Source organism: Colossoma macropomum, unplaced genomic scaffold (genome assembly GCF_904425465.1).
Source record: "Colossoma macropomum unplaced genomic scaffold, Colossoma_macropomum, whole genome shotgun sequence".
Taxonomy (NCBI): domain Eukaryota; kingdom Metazoa; phylum Chordata; class Actinopteri; order Characiformes; family Serrasalmidae; genus Colossoma; species Colossoma macropomum.
The window spans coordinates 31,942,384-31,949,803 of NW_023494801.1; positions in this window are offsets into that span (position 1 = coordinate 31,942,384).

Below are 7,420 nucleotides of genomic sequence, written 5' to 3' on the forward strand. Positions count from 1 at the left end.
CTTAATGTATCATATTAAATTCAGCCTTTTGGTCACATACAATGTCCATAGAATGAAAATATGAACTATGTAAATATTGTTGAAGCTTCAAAACTGTTTGGAAACTAAGCTGCAAAAAAAACAGCCCTTTTTGAATTCAGTTTTTCTGATGTCAGAAAACTCATTTGTACACATCTGCCTATTCAGCCTACAGCGGTTTAGCTCCGCCCATTCGTGCTGAATTTATCGAGTGCTTTTTAAATGAAGCCAATCCGAGCAGAGCTCTTTTACATATATCAGTCTTAAAGGTGCAGTAACAAAAAAAGGCTAAGTCTAATGGTGTCACACCTAGCTCTAGTAGGGATAGTGTAGACCAGGGGTGCCCATACTTTTGTGGCTTGTGATCTGCTTGTTCTAGTGGACAGGTCATCATGATCTACCTTAAAAAAGCTGCCTCATCCTTTTTTAAAAGCTTTGAAACTTTTTAATGCGCTCCAGTGGCCTATATTGACATTCAGTATTACAGGGCAAACGACTGGAAATCACACTAACCTTATTCTGGTGATTTGCACTGAATGGTGACGGCCGATTTGTGTAGTCTGGACCACTTTTTTCTTCCTGAGTTCACTTTTATCTGGGAATTCGTTGTCGTAGTTTCTGTGTTTAGTTTGAAAACGCCTCCCGATGTTCCCCTTCTTTGGAAATACGACGGCTACTTGGCAAATCCGGCAGATGATCATTTAGAGTTTGACACTGTAAAAAACGTCCTCCTCCTGCTCTGCATGGAAGAGGTAAGTCGTCGGTTTCTTTGTGCAGGTCTTGCACTCATCTTCTGAAAGAGTCGGTGTAGGTTACAAAAGTAAAACGCAAAAATGGCGCTAAACGAACTACCGATAAATGAAAACTTTCTACATCACTAGAGAGGCACATTCACAGCAGTGCTTAGGTGGGCTGCAGTGTAGCTACGGTAACAAGCAGTGAATTAAAGAGACAGTGGCTGTATTTTACGTCAATCACGTTGACCTGATCGCCACCAGAAGCAAGGAAGTGTTGAAATTTGATAGGCTGTTTGAATGAGGCGCGATGTACCAACATGCACTGTGCGATCGACTGGTTGATCACGATCGACGTGTTGGGCACCCCTGGTGTAAACAGTCACAAGGCCATAGGTTTCCAAGGAATATGGGCCGACCAAAACAGCACAATCGCAAATGCAAAACTTTAACAAAATAGATAAACAAATGGGAAATAAAACTTATTTTCAAAGTGTGTATTTAAGCTTTAGAGGATTTCTTCTAAAGTCCACCTCTTTACCAAACAGTATTCTCACTGGGTGGTCCTCAGTATCACTCTCACTCTCTCTCTCTCACTCACTCACTCACTCACTCACTCACTCTCTCTCTCTCTCTCTTACTCACTCACTCACTCACTCACTCACTCTCTCATTCACTCTCTCACTCACTCGCTCTCTCTCTCTCTCTCTCACCCACTCACTCACTCTCTCTCTCACTCCTCACTCACTCTCTCTCTCACTCACTCTCTCTCACTCTCTCACTCACTCTCGCTCTCTCTCTCTCACTCTCTCTCACTCACTCTCTCTCTCTGACTCTCACTCTCTCTCTCTCCCTCACTCTCTCTCTCTCTCTCACTCACTCACTCTCTCTCTCTCTCACTCTCTCACTCACTCACTCACTCTCTCTCTCTCTCTCTCTCTTACTCACTCAATCACTCACTCTCTCATTCACTCTCTCTCTCACTCACTTGCTCTCTCTCTCTCTCTCTCTCTCTCTCTCTCTCACTCCTCACTCACTCACTCTCTCTCTCTCTCTCTCTCTCTCTCTCTCTTACTCACTCACTCTCTCTCTCTCTCATTCACTCACTCACTCACTCACTCTTTCTCTCTCTCTCTCTCACTCACTCACTCACTCACTCACTCACTCACTCACTCATTCTTAAGCAACCTCTTTTGTAGTCCCCTACAAAAGTTAACAAGCATAAACCACCCAAGAGGAAAAAGGGGAAAGACAAACATCACCACCACAGCCCTTTAACACAGACCTTCCATATATACACAACAAATAAAAGGCATCACTCAGGACCCCCCCCCCAACATGGACCAGTCCACATGGTCCACAATGGGCATGCCCCAACTTGCCGTAGCACTATAAAAGCCCAGTAAACCATTCAGACTGTTTTTGCTGGAGCTGAAATGCTGACTCCCCCCCGGGTAAGTATAAACATGAGCATGTGTGAATGTGTTAAAAGTGTCTGTCTTCTGAGTGACAAGTTTAACTGTGGTAAATAACCCAGCTAGCTTGTAACTGAAATAAGGGGGTCGTTTAGGAGTGAGGGTGGCTAAAACAGACAGAACGAGTGTGTAGTGTGTAAGACAACAACTAAAGGATCAAGACTATGTATAAGGGTCATTCTACAGAAACGTCCATTTTTGTGTCCCTAGCATTTACAGATATGTCACACTTGAAAAACATGTTAGGGTTACAGTTTATATATATTTTAAAATAAAACAATAAGTTATTTTAACAATTACACCTTCTTGAGCCTCAATTTGGCAATATTGGTTTATAAGTCAAATATCTAGAATTCCAAGCACCACAGAAGAGCTCGTCCCCACAGTCATGTGTAAAAGCTGAGGCCATATTTTGAGGTAAAAAACACGTTTTTCTGCCATTTTAACTACAATAATCTATACATGACTAGCTCATGATTTCATATGAAGCTTTTAGCTGAAGTCACTGGTGTGACCGACTTTATTCTGAGGTAACTGTGAAAAAATAGAATACAAATGGATTAAATTACATATTTTAGTGGATATTCCATGATTGACATCTGGTTTGATGCTCTATAACAGCCGTTTTGTTGTCTCTGGTGTTCCCTTTATGTGACCAATGAGGGTCAGTAACACCAGTGACTCCTATGGAGAGATAGAAAAGTGGACATTTCTGTAGAATGACCCATGTCTGGCAGACCTGTTCTGTTTCATGAGTTATGGTCCCTCATAGTTTTCTTCCATGTTAGTGCTGTATGGTCCATTTCTAATATGAATAAACAGAGGTTGGAAAAGTTTAATGTAAAAAAAAAAAAAAATTCCACACATTTCCTGTTTGATGTTCATCTGACGTCTGCTGTTCTGAGTAGGTTGTGGGTGTCGTCAGTATTTAAAGATCCCTGACCAACTGCAAAGGCAGCATAATTAGTCCTGATTAACTGATTCAGTGCAGCAGTGTTTAATTTTATTTATTATGTTTATTAATTCATTTATTTATTGTCTTATCAAACCTCAAAAAATAATAATTAGACTGTTTATCATCTAAACATAATTATATTCCCCCTTTAAATGTGCATTTAATGCTAAACTACATTAGATTATGTATCTAACTGATTATATTTACATTCTGTATGTTTCAATGTCAAAAGACAAAAATATGAAAAGATTTTTCTCTGTAAACGTATTGTATTTTCATCAAATTCAGGACGGTTTCTCACTAAAAGTGATATAAGCCGTTGCTGAGGGCCTCTGAAACACATGGGGCGCCATTTATTTATTTACTTGATTCATTTCATTTCTCTTTATTTTTTAAAATATCACATTGCCAGAAGGAGATCTTATGAACACATCACGGATGATTTTGTTTAAATGCACACGTCCAACTGTGTATTTTAACCCTTGTGTGGTGTTCAGTCTGTGGGACCCATTTTCAGTGTTTACCAAAAGAAAAAATGATGTGATTTTTTATTAATTCAATCTCAGATTATTGGTCTTTGCTCATTTTCTGTGAAGAACATATAAAATAACCCATTTTCAGTGTCTTCACTCTGTTTACCCCCCACACATTTATATTACACATGTGGTGTTGGGTGAACCTGCGGGGAGTAAAAGTGTGGAGGTGCTGTGTCCTTCACTCTGTCCTCCTCCTACATGGCCTGCTGTTAGTGTGTGTGTGTGTGTTTGTGTGTGTGTGTGTGTGTGTGTGTGAGAGGGTGGACAACATGGACAGGCTGCTGACTGGCTACAGCTGCTAAAGGAGAACCCTACGCTGGACACTTGTGATATTTTAAACATCTGGTATTTTACATAAATTGTTATGGCTGTATTGATTTCAAAAAAACAATAATGTGGTGGGTGTTTTATTTATATAGACAATTGTTTGCATGGTGAGTCTGTATAAATGTTTAATGTTTAGTTGCCTATTTCACCTACGTATATCTACTGCTCTGTGTGTTTACTAAACTTTTACTAAATTTTTACAAAACTTCTGTCCTATTAAAGTTAATAATGGCTTACTGTACTGATCAGATACAAATCATATCTGTAAGCTCTTCTGCTTATTAATTAGAATCTGCACTTTCAACAGAATTTTTCAGCTTCTTTCAGTGAGTAGAAGTGTAATGAAATGAGTCTGCTTGCCTCATCGCCTGCGTGTGTTCAGTCCTCTGTTCGGAGTCGGAGGGTAACTGGGCAGCTTTCCTGTGTCTGAAAGCCGCCATGCTGTGAGGCTGTGAGAGGAGCAGCCAACTGATCTTGCTTTGTGTTTCTGTTGAAGGGCAGCAGTGGTCAGAGGAGGAGCCGGACATGTAGTTAGCAATAGATGTTTACAGTCATGTGCAAAAGTTTGGGCACCCTGGTCATGTTTTTGGTGATTCTAAAGTGCAAATAAGTGAACACGCCCTCTACAGAGAGCACACTACTGCACATTTTAATACATAATCGGTGTTTATTTGCTGAAAAGTTGCTGTTAATTTAATTTATTGAGAAAAAAATAACATAAAATGTGGCCTGTGCAAAAACTGTAGTACATTTTTTATTTTATTTTATTTTTTTCAATAACTCTAATGGCCTGTCACTCTTACAAAATATGATCCTTGAAGGGTTCCTTAGTAAAGACGGTGGTTGTATATAGAACAATGAGCACTTAAAGAACCTTTTGCATGCTTAAATGGATCTTTGCATGATGAAATTGCTCTTCAAATTCTTCAGTTCTTCAGATTGATAGAGGATGTGTTGTATATGGTTCTATATGGAACCTTTTTGAAAAGGTTCTGCTATTGTTAAGCAAGGTTCTTGGCATCATAAACATTGGCAGACCCCTTTTTTGTGCTATATAGAACCTTTTTCAGAAAGGTTCCTTAAACAACCATATACAACACTGCATCAATCTGAAGAACTGTTTTACCATGAATTTTACCAAGAACCCTGTAAGCATGCAAATGGTTCTTGGAGTGTTCATGGTTCTATATAGAACCACTGTTATTACTAAAGAACAGTTGTAAAGCATACTTTTCTGCCAGCTGTTGATAAATGTGCTCACAGGCACACATCTGTACCCAGCTGTTTAGCTAATAGTATTCATAGCTTAATGTCACTAATCAGCTCCAATTAAATTAGAGTTAAATTGGTTAATTAGTTCCAATGAGTGAGTGCTGGGATGGGCTTTAGCCACCCCCAACATCGTGACCCAGGAGGATAAGCGGCTTAGATAATAATGATGATGATGATGTTTAGTGATGTTGGTCAGGAAGGCTGACTGGATGGCGCTGAACACTTCGCAGTAAAGTGCTGCACAGAGAAGAACCGCTTCACACGTCTTCTGTACACTGTTAGAAATAAAGGTTCTCTGCAGGTACATTTTTCGCTCATCAAGGTACAAACAATGTAAACGTTCCCTCAAAGTACAACAGTGGTTTTAAGGTCTGATTGTGAACCTTAAATAAGTTTTTCCAGGTAAAAGTTTGTATTTGTACCTTTACATAACCGAATGATTTAAAACAGAACAGTAAAATAAAAGCCTGGAGACGAGACGGGGTGTGTGGAGTCAGTACAGCTTAGAACATATCATTTCAGTGGATTATGGTTCAGTTATGTTCCCTGACTAAAGGTACTGAGATGGACCCTTGAGGGTACCATGAGAGAAACTGCCCCAGTGACAGATTAGTACCTTTATTTCTGAGAGTGTATGAACTGTAGTGTTTTACTGCCAGCAGACTCTTAAAAACAGGAGCCAGCTGGTCTGAACACTTCTGTTAAAAGGACGAAAGGGTTCTTGATGTCAAATGGGTGGCAAAATTGTTTGGTACAGTTTGTTTGGCTAGTTTAAAGACTTTAAAGAGAATTTTGATGTCATTTTTAATGCCAAAACTTACTAAATGGTTACTAAAAACAGCCATTAAGACGCAAACAGATTAGTTTTAATCACATTTTCATCCCATCACCATGGAAAAAACAGGGCTCGCCCACCTCTGAAGTCCCTGCTGTAGCTACTTCGGCCTCATAGCTCAGAACTAAAGAAGCGAACATGTCTCGGCTGATTCACCATATCTGAGTTGGGGGGGCTGTTTCACCAAACCGTCACTTTAAACGAGACAGTGCAGAATTTACACTATTGTAAGCACACATGAATAAGTAAAGGTGTCTGATTACAGGCGTGGAGCCATAATTTGTAGGAAAAATGGTGCTTTACAAGCTCAGAGACATGAAGAATGCTGTTCATTACAGGTGCAGTTTGCAGCGTGTGCAGTTTCAGTGTGTGTACTGTCCCTCACGTGCACTATCGCTGTCCAGCCGCTCAGCCTTACACTGATCCCTGTATAACTAACATACATGCTGCTCTCCAACACATTTAATTAGACCACATACCTCTCCTCCTTCCCTCTCTCTCTCTCTCTCTCTCTCTTTCCCTCGTTCCCTTTCTTACACGCACTATAAATATAGCTCACTCAGTCTTGCGTGTACATATTGTGGTCAGATATGTAGCGCAGGCCTGAGGAGAGGTAACGGGAGCAGAGGGGAGGTGAGGAGAGGAGAGGGATAGCAGGAAAGGGGAGATGAGATGAGAGGAAAGGAGAGGGAATGAGATGAGAGGAGAGGACAGAAGAGGGGGGGATGGGAGGAGAGGAGATGAGATGAGAGGAGAGGAAAGGGGAGCAGAGGGAGTGAGAAGAGAGGGAGAGGGGATGAGATGAGAGGAAAGGAGATGAGAAGAGATGAGATTGGAGAAGAGGGGAGGAGAGGAGATTGGAGGAGTGCAGAGGGGAGAAGGGGGGAGGACAGGATAGGATCAGAGAGAAGAGGAGAAGAGAGGGGAGAAGTGGGGAGGACAGGACAGGATAAGAGAGAAGAGGAGAGGGAAGGAGAAGAGAGGAGAGACCAGGAGATGGAGGAGAGAGAAGGGGAGGAGAGGAGACAGGAGGGGAAGAGGAGAGGGGAAGAGAGGACAGGAGAGGGGAGAGATGGGAGGAGAGGAGAGGAGAGGCCGTTAGCTGTCTGTGGTCAGACTACATTAAACACTGAAAACAGATCAAAGCTGGACGTTACTGAGTTCAACTCACTAAAATCTCACTGTTTCTCTTTATTTCTCATTCTTCTCTTTCACTACTCTGACGCTTTGTCTCCATCCTTCCCCACCTCTCCCTCTCTCTTCTCCTC